Below are 20,219 nucleotides of genomic sequence, written 5' to 3'. Positions count from 1 at the left end.
TTACCTAATTTATAACAAGCATTCGACATGTTGGTTTTACCAAAATTTAACACAACTGACATGAAATTATATTTTTGGAAATAACCCCAAAAAAAGCCCAAACAACTTACTTGTTCATGAAACTAACAAGGTAACAATTCACGGTGCTTCACAGCATATCAATGCGAAGGATGTTCCCGCTTCATCAACTCTGCACGCTCATCCAGGTACTCCATTATCTCATCACAATTATTAAGTACGAACCAACGGGCTACCTGTATGTCCCTTTCGGTATATGAATTGCCTCGTACCAGTTTGCCAAAGGGTCGTGTAATTGGGCAAAAACATAAAGTTTTTCCCTTCTCACACCATCATCATTATTGCGTTGTGGTTGATTGAACGTTGTCTCAACATCTTGTAAGTACATAGAACAAAAGGTATTCGTCTCAAATGCGACCTAAGCCTGCATAATTGATCATTCGATCAGGCTTCATCTTGTTCAGCACACTCTTCCTTAACTCACCAAGCAAAAAAATAAAAATGTTATCATTCAAATAAGTTAAATCATCAATTGATCAAGAATTAATAAATTACTAAGGATGTTATACCTTTCTATTGGATACATCCATTGATGGTTGATGGGTTCGGCAAGTCATCACGTAGATCATGCTTGTGAAGAACGATGGTGGAAATATTTGTTCAAACTTGCATAGAACTTCGATAATGTCAGCACGTAACTGTTGAACATCAAACTTTCACAACGTCTTAGAAGATAATCGAGAAAAAAAAAATTATCTCATCAACAACATAATCGGCTTTACCATATCTTTGTGCAAAAGGTGTCGAATACAAACCAGGAGCAGGCATTGCAGTATGACATGACAATCGTGACTCTTCAACCTAGAAAATTTGCCACCATCCATGTTTGCACATCGACTATTATTTGAAGTATATTCATATGGAAACTTTACAAAGGATAAAAACTGTAAAAACTCTTTCCTTTTTTTCTGGTTTTACCAAAAAAGATGCAAGCTCCTTTCTGGCTATCTCACCCTCCCTCATCATCCACAAACATGACTATTCACTCCAAATCGATGTGAGCTATGGTCTTGTCCTTTGTTTTTTCCTCGATGTCTAATATAGTTCCGACCAGTGTATCAAACACATTCTTTTTAACATGCATAACATCGACATTGTGACACAGTTTTAATTTTGACTAATATGGCAACTCAAACAACATACTCTTATGTGTCCAGTTACGATGGGTGTCTGTTCTAGTCTTATTTACCGATTTGTCAAACGAGCCAAAATCCAAACGATTCAACTGAGCCAAAATATGATCTCCGGACCATTCCCTAAGTAACCAATTATCCCCGCATGCCAAGAAGACATTACGTCCTCCTTGCAAACTAGGCATGCTAAATAACCCTTAGTACTGGACCCAGACATCATAGCGTACGCAGAAAAATCGTTTATAGTCTACATCACTATTGCTCGCAAGGTGAACATCTGCCCAGTTGCTTTATTGTATGTCAGAACTTTGTTTTCCCATAAATCGCTTAGCTCATGGACCAATGGCCGTAGATAAACATCGATAGACTTGCCTGAATCCTCGGTTATTAACATATTCATCATCATATATTCTTTCTTCATGCAATTCCAGTAGCCAATTCTACGGAATTATGAAGATTGGCCAAGTGTTGTAGTTTTTGTTTAGAACCCCAAACGGATTAAATCCGTCTGTGGCAAGTCCCAATTTTACATTTCACAGCTCTCACACAAAATCAAGGTACAACCAATCAAATACTTTCCAAGCCTCTTCATCAACAGGATGCCTCATCAAGTAATCATCCACCCGTCTATCCTTATACCATCTCATGTCATTAGCAGTATGCGTCAACATATACAAACATCGAAGCCTGGCCTTTAGTGGAAGATAATGCATAATTTTTTGTGAAATCTTCGTTGTTCTGTTTTGAGTTGTCATTTTAAGCCTCAACTCTTTGTATATAAGACATTTATCAAGCACTTCATTCTTAGTATTGAACAATATATAATTATTTTTGAACGCGTGAATTTTTTCATAGCCCAAATCCCAGACCATTCAACACCTTCTTCGTACTTTTATGATCTTTAGGCAAGCAATTGTCCTTTAGAAGCATCCACTTGAAAAGCCCCAAAAAATAATCAAAGCACTGGTTCGACACACGAAACTTAATTTTCTCATGCACTAACTCCACAAGAGCCATAAGTATCGAAAAGTTCTCGCAACCAGTGTATAAGGCATTTTTTAATAGTTTTTCATAATTTTAAATGCTCCACTATCCATGATTGGAAGGACATCATCTCCCCCCTTCCCGGTGTAAATTCGTCGAGGCGTTTGGAAAAGCATCATCTAGGATACCCATAATTTGTTCGTTTGGATCCACATAAGATTTAATAGTCTCATCTAATGGGGTCACATGTGAAGATGAAGCATGTATTAATCGTTCCCCATGATGGTTCCAAGTAGTATACATCTCCATCATACCATGTCTTACTAAATGGTATCGAACATTTTTATAATACTCAACCATTGAGTCGTTACATTTCCTACACAGATACCGGATTAGAGGTGAACCCCAGTTGTGTGCCATTGCAAAATCAATAAACTGTTTTATTCCATCCAGGTATTCGTTTGCACATCTATTAGGATTATGTATCCACTGTCTGCCCATATCGCTTGCGAAAAAAAATCACAATCGTTACAAACACTTCAATTATAAAATGCCACTTTATGCCTCCGGTAAAGGTCCTATCCCATTCAAGAATGCACACCTATGTACCGTATTTTACAGCTCTATTAGATTGGATTTTGAAGTCAGAAAAATTCGGCAATATATCCATGTTGTTCTTCAAGTGCAGCACATACGTATTAATATGTAAGCAACACTCAAAGAACGCAAAGACATGTTACCAAATTTCTCACGATCGAAATCTAATCCGTGAATCGCAAATTACGACACATAAATTTGCATTCCCAAACTATCCAAAAAAAAAGGGGCAATTCAAGAATTAATTGAACCGCAGTCATGTTTTCTCATCCATGTGCGAAATCCAACTAGTTCTCAAATGGGAAACTAAGTTTTCATGAAAAAAAAATGTATGAATTTAAGTACTATTAACTTTATACAACAAAAAACATTGTTTGCATACAAATAAATTATATCACAAAAATGCTAAAAAACAATTAAATTAACTACAATTAATGTTAATGAAATCGTTGTAGAAAATATACATCCTAATTCGTTTTTCACCGATAGTCGTATAAAAAAAACCCTGTAGACAACAAATTTAGTTTTGTTAGTCTCATTTCAAAATTTTCCAAAAAAAAAAAATTCAAAACAAAATCGCTCACCAAATTCAAGGATCGATCAAGGAAATGATACAGGTGATGAAGAGAGGGAGAACGAGAGGTAGTGAGTTGAGGGAGAGGATAGGCAAGGCTGCAATGAATTTGCAGTTTCTGCCTCCTTGCGTCTGAGAAGCTGAATAAAAAAATCATCTTGTGCAATGAAGCCTTCGTCATGCAAACCCTATGCATTCGAAACTTTAACGCCAAATCTGCGCCCGTTTACCACGTTTTTTGCTCGAAATTGCGTGACGAAAAAGTCGTTGCACAAAACATATGCATTCCGCATTTTGGCACCAAATAGATGATCATTCCCCGCGTTTTCTCCGACAACTTGTGCGACAAACAACTTCATCACGCAAAACTTTGGTGCCAAATTTTTCCCTACCAGCGTTTTTCTGCCAACCTTTGCGCGACGATTTTGTTGCTTCGTCGCATGAGTTATAGCGACAAAATCCCATAATCGTCACACAAAACAGTTTTATGCGATCGATTTACCCTCGTCGCTTGAAGTATAAGAACTCGTCGTGCAAAACAACTTTGCAAGACAAACCTTTGTCACGCAACATTTAATTTAATTTTTCTTATTTTAAAAATATTTATTTTTCATTCATTATTTTATTTATTTTAAACCCATAAATAAATCACACCCAAATAAATCAAGAGATTATTTAATTAATATAAACATTTATTACAATACCATTTCATTCAAAAAAAACATTAAGGGCATATTGAAAAGTACCATTCATAAATAAAAACTTAAAAGTCAAATATCAATATTTAATTAATGATAGGAGCATATTTATGCGACTTAGTTGGCTTGTTCTTGTGCATTTATGTCATGTTTCCTTAGTTATTTTAATGTTTAAAGTCATTTTCATGTGTTTTTAGATTTTAAGGACAAAGTAGGCAAGAAGATGCATTTTGGAGCAAAATGGAGCTTGGAATGCATGTCACATATTTGGAACCAAGGTTTGGACGAAATTGAAGACTTAAAGAGGCTAAGAATGTGAAGAATTAGTGTACAAAGGATCATGAACTCAGCCACAAAAAGACACACATCCTTGCCATGCAATCCACATAGCATTCCCTTTGGATTCCCATGCATGCTTAATCATCCTTGTCCCCTAAAATATTTCTGATTTCATGCCTCACTACATTCAATTATCACACTCAATTGCTGCATACCTCTTGTTCCCTTCACCCATCAGATTTCACACATACTTTCACAAACATTCCATGCACCAATTGATGTTCCATCATCCACATTTGGGATCCAATGCAGTGTGCAACACATGTTGCTGCACCTTTGACTAATTTCTGAAACATTTCACCTCCCCTTTTCATTTCCATGCAATGAACACAATCATTCATGCTCCCTAGCTGAAATACCACTCCATTTTACCCTCCATACTTTGCATCATTGCTCCATTTTCATCCTTGGACCATTGCACACCACAAATTCACCCTCCTTGCTGTGCATTTCCCCCACTGCCTAATCTGATTCTCTAGGGTTTTTGGGGCCTATATATACATGTTTACAACCCTTGGCAAAGGGTTGAACCTCCCATATTCATCATTCATGCAGAAAATTCGTCCATACTCACCCTAGGCAGCAAAACACCCCAAAAACACCATTTTAGTGCCCAGAAAACATAACAGCCACTCCACCTTATTCCACCCTCCAACCATCAAACACTCCTCCACACTCACCCTAAACCTTTCTATATCATTCCTCATCCATTCTACACCATAAAACTACCCAAAACCTGTCCACAAACCAATCTGCCGCAAGCAAGGGAAAGGAGAATTCTTGGATGCACTTGCTGCCAAGTTGGAGCATTCTAGGTGTTTTCTTTCTTTGGATTTTAATGTCTAATTCATGTAATCTTTGTTTTGCTTTAAGTATGATTGGCTAATTTTGTTTTGGCTAAGGGTGTATTCAAAACCATGATTATATATGTGAAATAAGTTGATTACTTCCAGTTATCGTTGCATAAGTTGTGAGTACAATTTGCTTAACCGTTGGATTTAGAACTTATTCTTGCATGTTGATTGAGAGTGCACGCTTGATTTGCATGTTTGAATTTGGTGCTAGGATATAAATTTGTTTCACCTAATCGTTATGAATTTATATTCGCAAGTAGTGAAGGTCGCTAGTCACGATTGTGTTAAGTAGATTCCTGGCAAGAGTATCATGCTTTCCATAGTTACAAATGCCTTGTCGATGCTTATGATTTCCAAAGAACGTAATGATTCTAACTTGTGTCTTTATCATACTGTTCATATAGAGAACTTGTTAGGAATAATTTGTTTGCGATGCATATTCATCCGATTCAATGATTCTAGGGAAATCTGAAGGTTAATTTAAGCGGACCTAATTAACTTGGAGTGTCGAGGTTCATAACTTATTCAATTGATAACTGGAAATCGATTTAGGTTGCATATATTTCATGTGTGGAGAAGAACCCCTTAGCCATTCCATCATCCATTGATTTTTCATAACTTTGTATTACAATCTGTTTCTCTTACAATCTGCCATTTAAGTTTATTTTCGTCCAAATCAAATCCCCAATTATTTTGAATTCCTAGATTAATTGGAAAGTTTGTTGGTTTATGTTTTTAAGTGTTTTGGTACAAGTTAAAACCCAAATTCGTCCAATTTGATGCTTTGTGTTCAAAACTGCCCAGAAAGTGGTTTTTAGGCAGTTTTGAGTGTTTGGTTGTTGTTTTGATTCTTTTGGTTCGTTTTAGTGTTTTAGAGTTTAGTTTTGTATTCTTTGAGTCTAGTTTCGTATTTTTAAACTTTGTTTCACATATTTGAGTCAGTTTAGAGTGTTTTAGCAATCCCTCCTAATCCCCGGTTTAAGAACGATCCCTACTTATCCATACTACAATTGTCAACAAGAGGGTTAATTTGTGTGTTAACTTATTTTTCACATCAATTAACCATAAAAATAAATAATAATAATAATAATAATAATAATAATAATAATAAACCAATTCTACTCCGCCGTCGGTGGTAGGTATTCGCTGCAATTCTGCTTCACTTTGAGCCAAACTTCCACTCTCGGGAAGAAAACTTGATATGTTGTCGATCCACTTCATCAGATTTGGGTTAGTTTTGCCAATATCTCAATCAGAACATTTGTTACGCACTAATGACCCAATGTTGCACCTAAACCTGGAGCGCATCTCCGACTCCCCAAATCCCTTTAATTCTTCATACGTGTTTCGGTAGCGACTCCCACCAAAAGTGTATCAGACCCGAGGTGCAACTCTCTTATTTTTCTTGTCTACCAACAAATATTAATTTAAAATAGTAAAGCAAAATATATATACTTTATACAAATCACAAAATTTAGTACGTATTACCTTTTTCGGAACCTTTGCCCACGATTCTCTTTGATGTGTTGAAAATGTGCCCTAAATCCAATCATATGATGATACTTTACGGACATTTCATATGTTAAACTAAACTAGCTTAATATAAGGACAAAGATTATTGTTTGAAGCCGTCTCATATAAATGTTATACGCTTAAACAATAAGTTCAAGGAATATGTAATTAGGAGAATGTGATTTAAAAAAGTTAGATTCATGAGACCATTCTCTTCCATGCACATATCCTAAACATTCTTGATCATTGGATTGCCAATTGGGCATTGACGATCCGTTAACATCAGTACATGTTATGTCTTCTCGCCGAGAGAGTGACTAGTCTCGAGTCATTGGTGTGATTGACACCAAAAGAAGTATGTAGGTGCTCAATAGAGAATGAGTCCATTGAACACGATCAACGAGGAGTTCTCATACTCATGTCACATGAGAACTCATGATTGGGATAATACAAAGTAGTCATTTGACCCGAGACACCATAGTTGTCTTATGGTTCGGTCCTTAATCTTTGATTATGTTAAAAGGCTTTTTTTTGAGAATTTCCACGGCATCGTTGGGGTTAAGCTACCTAATCATAAAGGCATATGTGAGTGTGCAACAAAGGATCTCTAACCTTTAAACCATTGAAGGAGAATACTCTATGATATGATTAAGAGTCTATAGCAATAGCAAATGAATACAATTTAGGAAGTATGTTCCAAATCACATTCAAGGTAATCATATAAATGAGAGGATCACATTGGATAGTAGACATGAATAAACTATCATCCAAACAATGTGATCAAGAGTATTGGTTTAGAAAACAACCTAATGGATCGTACACCGTGTACGGAAAGATTGAAGAAACAATGGAGTTGAGTAAGGACAATTAAATAGTTTAATTGTTTATCGTTAGGATTAATTAATATGTTAATTAAATTAATTAATCAAACGAATAAGTTTGTTTTAGACCTCGGGTTAGTTTTGGGCCTCATGGCCCAATGGGCTTCGAATAGTCAAGCCCAATAACTTAGGTTGTATGACAACTTAAAATACAAAGGGCCCAAATGCCCAATAATAGCCCCAAGGTCGGCCATACATAGGGTTTGGTTTAATTTCAACTATGCCACTCAAATGTGAGGCTATATAAGGAAATTTATAGGCCAAATTTATTTAGGGTTTTCTTTTGAGGAAATTGGAGAGAACAAAAGCTCTTATTTTCTCTCTAGGAGGCCGGCCCTTAGGGAGGATTTCACTAGCATCAAATCCTCCCCAAGTTACTCTTCTCTTCTTCAAGTCTTTTCTTGGTGTGGAAACTTAAAGGTTCCCTTTCTTGGGAACTTGGAGAATCCATTCTTCCATCCTCCTCTAAGAAATCCATTGAGCCAAGAAGCAAGGAATGAAGGCACTCTCTCTTGGGTGATTAACCTTTGCTTATGCAATGAGGATTCAACAAAGGTATAAGAAATCTCAACTCCTTTCTCTTTGATTTGAGTTGAGTCTTGGTTCACAACTACTAGGCTTTGAATTTTAATGGGCGAAGTTTTGTTTTTGAGTATATACAAGCATAATTCTGTCTTTAATTGTTAATTGCATGCGTAAATGTTGCTCAAATGAACTTAATAAAACCTTATTTTTCACATCATGATGCACGAGCACTAGAGTCGGCCATTGTACTAAAATTCAAATAACAACTGGAATTGTAATCCAAAAAAAAGTAAAGCGTTTCCGAAATGAATTGTGAAGAACAGGGAGAGTGAAACTACAAATTTAAAGGAAGTTTAGGGACCTTGCGCTATGAATCTTTCATCGTGCATAACCATGCACTAAATATAGTATTGATTCCTCCAATTCAAAAGCATCGGGCTGAATACTTTGTGGGAAATATTTCATCGCACATTTGTTTAGCCCCAATAAAGCGCTTACCCGCGGTTTTCTGCCAAACTTTGCGTGATGGGTCATTTCTTCGTTGTGCAAGGCCCATTTGCATGACAAAACCTTGCGTCGCACAATGTGCAACAAATTTACACAACGGTGTCTTAATTTCATCGCTCAAAGCACCCTTGCACGACGTTGTTTTCTTCATCGCACAAAGATCTGTCGCGCAAATGGTTTTTTTTCTACTAGTGACTTGAAATTGGGTACTAGGAGGAATATCCTGCAAATAAAAATTAACTTTGCATAGTAGACTAGTCAAATGAGCTAGTCAACTAGTCACAAGTTAGCCAGTGATATAAAGTGTAGTCGTAAGAGCAAAACTTAATTGACCAATACATTCAACTAATCAGAGTCAGTCCAGATTAGTTTCACAGCAATAATTCCTAAGCTTGAACACATTTACATATTGGTTCATTAACCGAACAATAATAACAAAGTAATTATGAATTAAAGTATAGTGGTTTGACTAGTCAAGCTCACCAGTCAACTAAGTACAGATTTGTCAGTTAATTAAACGCAAATCTATGAACCAAACTTAGTTCATTACGAGTTATCTTAGTCAACAACAAATCAGTTCATTACTAATAATATGCAATGTAAAATTAGTCTCTAACACATATCAAATAGCAATTCATAGGATTCATGAAACATATGCAAGAAAATAAGATATGTGGACAAGCTTAAGAGACAAAGAACACAGGAAGTTTTTGGCCAAAAAAACCCACCTTTGGGTTAAAAAACCGGGGACTCTCCACTAAGTCTAATCCACTAGTATAATCAAGGTTCATACAAAGACCACACAAGCTCAATTCCTAGATCCCTATCTACGAAGCAGCTTTACCTTTGTCCAACCTTGCCTTACACGAGATGGATTCCTTCGATCAAGGTTCATACAAATACCACACAAGCTCAATTCCTAGATCCTTATCTACGGAGCAGCTTTACCTTTGTCCAACCTTGCCTTACACAAGATGGATTCCTTCGGTCTTCAAAAAAGTGGCAATTCCTCCTGAGCTCTTCACCTTGTGGCACCAAAATAATGTTGTCTCTAATCTTCACAAGATGGTAACTCCTCCTGAACTCTTCACCAAATGAGCTAAAATCAACTATAGATATAGAAAATTCAAATATAAAATGAATTTAAGCAAGCAAATTCAAATATAGGTATAGAAATATTCAATGAATAACATTACCCATAAAATATGTTTGATGCTCCTAGGATATCTGAGATGGATATGAAAATAAAACTCTTAAAACCTTTTCCATTCTCAAACCCCATAAACCAAATGAACCCTAGCATAAACTTATAAAGAGGGATGAGTTTCAAACAAGAAAGGCCACGTGTCAGGTGCAAAATCAATCTGGAAAGATCTAAGGCTGAAAATCCATCTTCGGGAAAAGGGTCATATGGCCTATGTGGGCTATCTTAATTTGTGTGCCTGGACATATAGACAATAGACAAAAAAATTTACTAGACAACTACACTAAACAAAAGGAATATGAAAAAATAAGCTTGATATACAAATGCAAATGTAGGATTCAAACCTTTGGTAGTGTAGAAGGCTGGTGCTTTGACAAGTTCAATCCCAAGAGAAAGCCCATATAAGCATTATATCATAACTCTAAATTATGAGCATGTGTAGCAACATTTACAATTTTTTACAAGGGAAGCCAAACATTAAACCTAGTACTTAACAATATCCCCCTTTGGTTTTTCTTGACAAAATAACCCCAAACCTATAACTAAAATCACACTTCACCAACACTCAAGAAATTAGCAGTGGCAAGAGAAGAGCAAGTAACAACTCCTACAACAACACACATTTCTCGGCAAGAGACAAGTGAGATTCATCATGGGTTATTCCAGTACCACAATTAAAACACATGTAAATTTTTCTCCCCATTTTGTCATGTCAAAGACAAAGGATTTAAAATGAATGATATGCTAGTCCAATTAAAAATAAATAAAAGGCCAATAAGAACAAACAATCAAGATTAGGCACAAGGTTCTCAATGTAGTATGGCAACACAAGAAAGACCGATAGATGATTTTGCAGTAATAGTGAGAACAATCCAAGAACACAATTACAATAAGAGCAATATAGTCAACACAAACCATAAAGGTCCAATTCTCGGTGCCAAGACATTTAAAGCAAGTAACTTGTCCAAGGAAATTGTTGAAAAACAACCCACAACAAAGAATTACACCAGGAGTACACAATCAAGGTGCATCAGAAGAGAGGTTCAAAAACAACAAAGCCAAAACAGGTCATGTTTGCTTAATAAAAATTTGAACTCCCCCATAATTGGTACTCTCCTTTGCATAAACTCCCTTATAAACATAGAATTCTATAGACCTGGCTGTATCAGATCAGAAACATCCAAATTTGCAACAAATATACAATGCATGGATAGCAAAAGCACAGCGGAAAAGTGTAGCAACAATTAAGCATAGGTAAGTAAAAAGACTCTCCCACAAAAGAAGCATGTGATATAAATGAATTCCCCAAAAAATGATTATTTTCATACAAACAACAAAGACCACAACAAAAAAACAAGCACTAACAGTGAAAACCTTAAAAAATTTCACTTTCTAACGAAGGACAATGACTTAGCATAAAAAGGAAGATGTCTAATTACTAACAGTTTTGAATGTATCTAAACATATTTGTGCAAACGCATAAAAAGATAAAGAACATGATGACACCTTTGGACAGAGGAATAGTGGGGTCCCGATAGGCTTGACAGTGGCAAGCTTCTATGTCATAGCAACAAGTGAACAACTCATAAGGGTGCATACTAGTAGTGGAGGTGAAAGTGAAATCTTAGAGATGTTAGAGAAGATAAATGCCTAGGATACCAAGAGATCTAAACCGTGGAAGGGACATGAACGGTTAAGATGAGGAGGTTAAAAACATATGGATCATTGACAGAAATACCTTAATATTTTTCACTGTTCTGATGAGAACCAGTGACTCAATAGAAGAGAAAATTGTCCTTTTAAAAACAGTTTTCTACAAGAGCTTAAATCAAAGTATCCAACCAATTGGGACACCACGGAGAAGCAAAAGATATTATAGAAGACAATCATAACCTTAGCACCAATAAACTACAACTAACAAGACAAACCACAAAGGGACTAAATGAAAAATTAACTTCAACATCTATGCTTCCAAGAGAGAGTAAACAAAATACTTGAATTAAAAACATGCAATACAACTGTCAAAAGACAAATCTTCAAGATCATACATGGACAATAATACCAAGATTAATACTTGCACATGATGTAACAATGATGTGTCAAGGTATAGGAAGATGGACATATGATAGCCTTTTTGAAATCATAGCTCCATGCCACTAGGCCCAAAGTTAATTCAAAGGCTAACCAAACTTTTAATAGTCTGCTTAAGAAATAACACTTCCTACATAATATGGACAATGGGCAAGACTTGCAAATAAGCCTTGAAAGAAAAGCCAGCTTTGTGTGGATCTTTGAGTGAGGCACCGATTTGAGATATGCCAAGGTCATTTGAAAGAAGGTCAATTTTTATGAGACACCATTTGAATTTTAGTGATTTGTGTTCATGACCAGTAGAGGGGATCTTGAAGCACAACCTCATGACATTGCATGGAAGGCCAAATTGATGAGATCTTAAAGCATGCTGGATTGATTAGTCAACTAAGTACATATTTGTTAATTAATCAAACACAAATCTATTAATCAAACTTAGTTCACTACAAGTTATCTTAGTCAACAATAGTTCAGTTCATTGCTCATAATATGCAGTGGAAACTTAGTCTCTAACACATATCAAATAATAGATCATAGGATGCATGAAACACATGTAAGTAAATAAGATATCTGGACAAGCTTAAGAGATAAAGAATGCAAGAAGTTTTTGGCCAGAAAAACCTACATCTTGGATAAAAAACTGAGGACTCTCCACTGAGTTGAATCCACTAGTATAATCAAGGTTCATACAAAGACCACACAAGCTCAATTCCTAGATCCCTATCTACGGAGCATTTTTACCTTTGCCAACCTTGCCTTACACGAGATGGATTCCTTTGGTCTTCACCAAGTGGCAGCTCCTCCTGAGCTCTTCACCTTGTGGCACTGAAATAGTGTTGTCTCCAGTATTCACAAGATGGCAGCTCTTCCTTAACTCTCCACCTTGTGGCACCGAGACCAACACACAAACTATGCATATGTTGATACGACAATTATATGCAAATCTGGATTTGATGTTTAGTCAGTTTCAGCAGTCAAACACTTGAAAGATGAAACTAACAAGAATCCAAATAATAGGTCAATTCACAAATTTGAAACTTGGAAAAACTTGACCTAAAACAAAAATCAAAATCACAAAAACAATGCTACCCTAATATGGAATGATGTGGGTATTTAGTGCATGAGTGTGATTTTGTGGCCAAGGTTTTCAAGTAACAACAAAAAAGATAGCTTGAAGCTAAAATCAACTCTTTTCTAAAAATGTAAAACTCCTAGCCAAAACAAATGAGCATATAAAACGAATTTAAGCAAGCAAATTCAAAGATAAGTATAGAAATATTCAATGAAGAACATTACTCGTAAAATATGCTTAATGCTCCTAGAAGATCTGTGATGGAGATGAAAATAAAACTCTCAAAAACTTTTCCAATCTCAAACCCCAAAAACCAAATGAACCTTAGCATAAACTTTATAAATAGGGTTGAGTTTCAAACAAGAAAGGGGACAAGAAAGGCCATGTGTCAGGTGCAAAATCAATCTGGAAAGATCTAGGGCTGAAGATCCATTTTCAGGAAAAATGGTCATATGGCCCATGTGGGCTATCTTAATTGAGGTATTCATCAATTCACCCCCTGAACTTGTGACCATTGGCCAATTTCCCTCCTTAACTTTAATTTTGGCCAATTGCCCCCCTCAACTCTCATAATTAGTCAATTTCCACTCTCAACTTTAATTTGGCCAATTTCCCCCCTCAACTCTTATAATTAGTCAATTTGCAACCTACTGTTAATTTTTTTTAATTTTCCATCTATTCTTTTTTTTTTCTTTCAATCTTTCTAATAACTTCCAACAAAGTACTAAAATTAACATAAACTCACCTACATAATATAGGGTAAAATGTACAAAAACATAATACAATTAGTATGTGATATGGGTTGATTATAAGAAAAAGTTATGAATCGGGTTTAAAGCATGTAGAAGAAGAAATAATAATCCTAAACTCATGGATCAGACCTATTTCAATAAAATGGGTTATTCTTAATAAGGAGTCGAAAATTATGAATTGACTAGCCATTTTTGCACTAAAGCTCGATTCTCCGCAATTTACTTGAACTTAGCTTTCACTTTTATAAAGAAAATTGTATTCACATACAAAAATGTACACATCAATCCTTTTCGTTATCAATTTTGTATAGTAAAAAATCAAATAAAATTACTCCATACTGATTTATTATGACTAATAATACTATCTATGATAAATTGTAAAATTCTAAATTTTAATCTATTTGTAATAGGATAAAGACATAGGAAAATGATTAACATACATCTTATTTAGTTTCTTACACACACTTGTTTAATTATAATCAAATTAAAAAATTACAGTAGGGTGCAAATTGACTAATTATGAGAGTTGAGGGGGGAAATTGGCCAAATTAAAGTTGAGGGGAGAAATTGACTAATTATGAGAGTTGAGGGGAGAAATTGGCCAAAATTAAAGTTGAGGGGGGAAATTGGCCAATAGTCACAAGTTCAGGGGGGAAATTGATGAATACCTCATCTTAATTTGTGTGCATGGACAGTTAGACAACAGATGGAATTTCTGACTAGACAACTACACTAAACAAAAGGAATCTGAAAAAATAAGCTTGATATGCAAATGAATGTATGATTCAAACCTTTTGTAGTGTAGAAGGCTGGTGCTTTGCGAAGTTCAATCCCAGTTGAAATTCCATATCAACATTGTATCCTAACTCTAAATTATGAGCATGTTTGGTAATATTTACAATTTTTGACAAGGGAAGCCAAACATTAAACCTAGTACTTAACATTATGCACATCAAAAAGAAATAAATATAGTCAAGTATCAACTATTTATAAAACTGTGATTGAACTACTTCTATAAATATCATTGAACTACTTCTTAAACTGTGTTTCAACTATTTTTGAAACTTTTTTGCACATCAAGATAGAAAGAAACAAAAAACAGATAATATCGAATATAAAGTCAAAAACTATTAACTCACCGTTATTGTCATTTTTTGCACAGCAAGATAAAAGTATGCCCTTGTATTTGCTCTTGATAAAAGTACCATCAATGAATAACATCTGGAGATAAAACAAGAAGCATTTAATCAGTGTATCATAAGCAACGAACAAATGAAGAAATCTATTGATCTTTGGTACAACTTCAAGCTCAAACAAAGAATCAAAATTGCTTGAACATGCAGATTCAACATACCAAGGCAAGAACTTGTAAGCATCAACATCGTCACCATTTCGCTCAAAAACTGCCATCTCTTTACCAAAGTATGCAGTAAAATAATCAATATCTAATCCCTAATACTATTTTAAGTTTGAAATAATCTCTTTCAGTTTAATAAGAGGATTTGATTGAACCTTATCCTTGATGAGAAAAGCAACAAACTGATGGCTAACAACTTTGTTTTTCTTCTTTCTAATCATACCCTTGCATGTATGCACATTATGCAACTTCCGAATAATGAAAAAGTCATTAATATCACACTTGGACACATACACACGCCAAAGACAACCTTTAGATTCCTTCCTAGAACACTGAGCACTAATGCGATTCTTATCATTCTTCAAATACTTCAAATCAAAACCCCATTCAATAGAAAACTTCTTCAACTTATCTCAGAAATCAACACCACCTCCCCTAAAAACTTGCCCCTCAAATTCTATGTAACTATTTCATTCACATGACATATAATTATGGATATCATAAGAACCATACTTCCTACATGATCATTTTCACTATCAATAATCATAGAGCATGTTCTACAACACAAAGAAGATATGCTATCCGTAGGTAATGAACTATAGAACGAGCACATTTATCGATAACCAATATTTATACGATAGATTTTACAACAACATCAAGAACCAGCAACATATTCATAACATCCGCACTACAATTTAAGAGACAAGTAGGATTTTCATTCAATGCATATTGCAACTCAAAACAACCAAGTCTCAAACCCTTAAACCTAGAACAAAGATCAATACAAATTTGATCGAATGTAGAAGTTGATGAAATAGAACTAACAACGAATAAACCACCATATGTAAACTGAGCTAGTTTACCATTCTCTATAACTATTTAAAACAAAAAACAAAAAAAACAATTACAAATCAATACACAAATATTAATAACACATATAACAATAACCAACAACAAAATGTAAGCATAACCACAACTGTTTAAGAATATGTTGCAAAACTGAATTCAATATTTTTCAAACAAAACAATAAATGTTTTTGAAACCATATACATAAAAAAAGAACAAAAAACTAACATTGTTTTTAAAACAAAACAATCACAAACAAATAAAAAACTAAAAATTATTATAATAACCACTGTTTCAAAAACTATAATAAGACTACATGCACTATTTCTAAAATGCTAAACATAGCCAGTGTGATGAACAAGAGAAAATTCCTAAAAAATTAAGAAAACTAATGGAAAATTAAACTAAAGCATCTACCCAAAGCATACAATATAAACAAGACATACAAAATTAAAAACAAAATTTACCTACAATTCTTCAAAATAGTAAGCTACAAACAGAGAAATTCAGAAACTGAAATCAAATAATTGAAATCTTGTAATCTGAACACAAATTAACCAAAAAAGTATCAGTCAATACAAAACTAAATAAATTATTTGCAAAACTAAGCAGCAAAATTGTCTTCAACCCTGTAATACGATGCTGATAACCTCCAATCAAAAAATGAAACTCTAATGAAACTACGAAGAATGACGATCAGATTACAGAACTCCAGTAAAACGATGAACAATAATGATCAGGATTTCAAAATGGACTCTCAAAACCGTCAACCAGTTCCAAAAAAAGGATTGAAGAACTCTACAACTTTTCTGCAAACAAAGACTTCTTATTTCAAAATAACTAAACTCACGGAATAACTAAGGTAAGTTAACCTAAAATATTAGGGGTAAAATAAACAAATCAGCATGTTTTTTTGGTTTGGCCTTTTTAGTTAGGCTGATTTAGTATTGGGCTTTGTACTAACTAGTAAGTAACGTTATAATATGGCTTTGGGTTAAAGTCAAAGTTTTCAAGCCTTTTTTGTTAGTTTTCCTAATAATTAATGATACCTTGAGTAACGGCTGTGGAGTAAAAAATAATTCCAAAAATCCTGGAGGCAACACGTGGATTTAAAGAGGGGAATCTATTTTGTCCCATTATGCAAAACACAAACTTTTAGGGTCACTTTGTAAATGCACAAATGTTCACAACTTTATATTATTACAAGTAAAACCAAAAAATTACAAAAATTTCATTGATGGAGCAAAACAATTTGTCATTTAGTGATTTTGGGCCTTTATGTAAAAACATAAACTTTTGGGTAAAGTGAAATACACAAAAGTATCAAACTTTATGTAATTGCAAGAAACCCCCAAAAATACCCTACTTGTAGGGGTGGCCAGATTTGAAGAGAGAGATAGTGTGAAAAACTTTTGGTGAGTTTCACAATTCAAAAGGTGAGAGGAAAGTGGCCACTTAGTACTACGGTCTAGTGGTATTCCTCTTCACTTGTGTGAGAGGTTTTAGGTTCAATTCTCGGCAAAGATGAATTTGAACCGCACTATTGCTAGCCCATTGTAAGGCTTAGTCTACTCCCTCACCCCCTTAGTGTAGATAATGAGTGGAAAAGTACCACAAGTGGCCCTCTACTATAGTGATGGAAAGGAATGATGCCCTTGCACCACGGTGTAAGTTCAAACCCCGTCGGCTCTTTAATCTAACAAATCTATCGTTTGGCAAAAAAATAGTGGAAAAGTACCAATCTAGTCACACAAACCAAGACAAACAAACACTATACTAAGCACAAAGTAATTTTGAATAAAAAACTCCCAAACTTTTTGTTCTTGTTATGAACGTGAAGAATACAACAAGAACAATTAAGAACATTCATGAAAACACATAAAAGTTTCATGAACATTTTTCATCCAAAGAAACCTAAAACTCCCTCAAACAAAGAGGATTAACATATTGACGTACTTGGGTACTTAGGGATTCCTAATGTCACTTTAATACTCTTTGAATAGGACAAACATGACCCAAAAATCCACCCATGAATTTGCCAAATTTCCCCCAACAAAAGGCTCTAAATTTTAGCTCCAAAACTCATGCTCATTTGAACTACATCTACAACTTTTGAGATGACAAATTTTCATGCAAAATTTACATTCCAAGAGGCAAGAATAAAGCTCGTAACTATTACAATATTCAAATCATAAGCTATGAACAACAAAACCCAAAAGGGTTCACCAACTAATAGACATAGAATCTTGATACTACTTGTAGGAAATTTTTTTTTATAAACTAAGTTCATTGAGCAACATAATACATGCATTTAACAATGGTAGAAGCGTGCTTGTATGCACTCTAAAACAAAATATAAAACATGAAATTCGAAGCTTAGTAGTTGTGTTAACCAAGACTCAACTAAAATCAAAAGGATTGTTGAGGTTTGTTATACCTTTAAAGCACCTGTTTGCTTAGCAAAGGTTAATCACCCATGAAAAGGCCTTCAATCCTTTGCATCCTTGCTCCTTGGCTCCATGAATATGGATGTAAGAAGTTTGCTTCTTGGCTCCTTGTCTTCTTGGATTTGGATGGAAGAATAGACTCTTCAAAAGCCACCAAAGTTGGAGGCCTCTAAGTTTCAACACACAGATGATGGAAGGAAAAAGATGAGTTATATGGGAGGAAGTAAATGCTAGCTTCCTTCTCCCATATGGCCAGCCTCTCTAGAGAGAAAGAGAGAGCTTGTGTTCTCTCATCTTTCCTCAAAGAAAGCCTAAAGAGATTAAAGCTATAAAGTTGCTCTTATACCTCTTTACAAGTGAATGGCAAACTTGTAGTAAGTCCACCATCACACTCGCTCTAGCATGGATGGTTAAAGCTATAAAGTTGTTTTTGAGTTAATTCCCATTTAATTTTAGTTGTCATACAACTTAAACTCAATGGGCCTTGTGGACCAAAATCTATTTGGGCCCCGAAATCCGAAACCAACTTAAATTCTAAACGAACATTTCGTATGATTAATTAACATATTAATTAATCTTTGCATATACAATTAAACTATTTAATTGTCCTTACTCAACTTGGTTATGTCCTTCAATCATTACCTTACACGGTGTGCGATCCATTAGGTTCTCCTTTTAGTGAGGCAATGAGTGATTAGAAATCTTACTAATCAATTGTGAATTGAAACTTACTTTTCCTTTAGTGATTATACATCTTCAGGGATTCCACAAACCATGAGTGACACCTAGCAGTATGTCATGGCTACCTAAGCTAATTAGAAGAGGTTGGAGAGCCTATTTAGTTTAGGATTACAATGCAATACAGTCTTTCTCTAATCTAATACTCTTGATCACATTATTTGGTTGATAGCTTATTCATGTATACTATCCAATGTGATTCTCTTGTCCATATGATTATCTTGAATGTGATTTGAAACGACTTCCTAAATCTCATATGTACTCTGGCAAGAGATTCTTAATCATAACATAGAGTATTATCCATCAACGGTTTGAAGGTTAGAGATCCCTTGTTATACATTGACATGCTCACTTGAATAGTAGCTTATTCCTAGGATGCCCTCAAACGGAATGTCTTTAACATAATCAAAGACTAAGACCAAACCACAAGACAACTATCATGTCTCAGGTCAAATGATTACTTTGCATTATCCCAACCATGAGTTCTCGAGTCGCATGAATATGGGAACTCCTTGTTGATCGCGTTCAATAGACTCACTCTCTATAGAGCACCTACATACTTGTCCTGGTGTCATTTAGACCAATGACTAGAGACTAGTCACTCTCCTAGTAGAGAAGACATAACGTGTACTGACCAGTCTCTCATGAATCTAACTTCTTTAGATCACATTCTATTATTACATATTACTTGGACTTATCATTTAAGTATAACGTTTAATGAGACAGCTTTAAACAATAATCTTTCCCTTTACACTAAACTAGTTTAGTTTAACATGAAATGCTTGTAAAGTATCATCTTATGATTGCCTTTTGGGCACATTTCCAACAGGATGTTAGAGAATGAGTCTTATACAAGCAAACCGTTTCTCCTAAGGTTTAGGAATTAATATTTTAATATAATTATGATTGTATTCCTAATTTGTAGATATCCTTGCTTGTACACTAAGGGTGCGTTTGTTGCACCGGACTGTCTCGGACTGGATTAGCTTCAGGGACTAAGCTGGACTGACTTAGACTAGACTAAGCTGG

This window comes from Malus domestica, chromosome 14 (genome assembly GCF_042453785.1).
Source record: "Malus domestica chromosome 14, GDT2T_hap1".
In the NCBI taxonomy this organism is placed as follows: domain Eukaryota; kingdom Viridiplantae; phylum Streptophyta; class Magnoliopsida; order Rosales; family Rosaceae; genus Malus; species Malus domestica.
The sequence above is the reverse complement of the archived record's forward strand: the minus strand, read 5'-3'. Positions refer to the sequence as shown.